This window comes from Chrysochloris asiatica, unplaced genomic scaffold (genome assembly GCF_000296735.1).
Source record: "Chrysochloris asiatica unplaced genomic scaffold, ChrAsi1.0 scaffold00019, whole genome shotgun sequence".
Classification (NCBI taxonomy): domain Eukaryota; kingdom Metazoa; phylum Chordata; class Mammalia; order Afrosoricida; family Chrysochloridae; genus Chrysochloris; species Chrysochloris asiatica.
Genome location: NW_006408537.1, coordinates 696700 through 697459, shown reverse-complemented (window position 1 = coordinate 697459; position 760 = coordinate 696700). Strand labels below are relative to the sequence as shown.

Below are 760 nucleotides of genomic sequence, written 5' to 3'. Positions count from 1 at the left end.
CAGTGCACCAAACCCAAGATTGGTCAACTTCATCATCATTTATTTTTTAATTTTTTTTTACTAAATGCTGTTGAGTCAGTTCTGACCCTTAGTGACCCTGTATAGGGTTTCAGAGGAAAGACTGGTGAGCTTGAAGTGCTGACCTTACTGCTCAACCGATTTTGCAGTCTAGCACATTAACCCACAGTGCCATACCAGGACCCCTCCTGGGTATAAAATGAGCCATCTGAGAAGAATTATGACAGGAAAAGGGGTGGGGGACCTTCACTATCCTCAAGAAAGAAGAGCCATTAGTAGAGCATGTCCTTTGGACCCAGCAATTCCTTCATGTTGAACCTCCCTGATTCAGGAGACAGAAGCAGCAAAACCAGGTGCTAGAGACCTAGACAGAGGAATGGACTTTCAGGCTCAGGGAGCAAGTAAAGTGAATGCCTTCAGGCAGGAGGTTTTTTTGCTGAGTGGATTGCCTCCAGGTACTTAATTGTATTTAGGGGCCATCAGGATAATCCACAATAATCTTCCACTCAGAATCTTTAACTTAATCATATCTGCAAAGACTCCTTTTTTTCCATAGGAAGCAACAGTCTGGTCCATCCTAACAACATGGCAAAAGTACAAGAGACAAAATCTTGCCATCTTCACTTCCCAGGGGCAATCCAGCAATTCTTCTTCCAAAACAGATTTGTTTATTCTTCTGAGAGTTCATGCACATTCAATATTCTCTACCAACACCATAATTCAAATGTATTGATTCTCTCCT

General features: G+C 42.2%; 1 pseudogene; it reads left to right on the top strand.

The window, feature by feature from the left end:
* Positions 1-300: 300 nt before the first annotated feature.
* LOC102813883 overlaps positions 301-760 on the top strand; it is a 6131-nt pseudogene continuing 5671 nt past the window's right edge.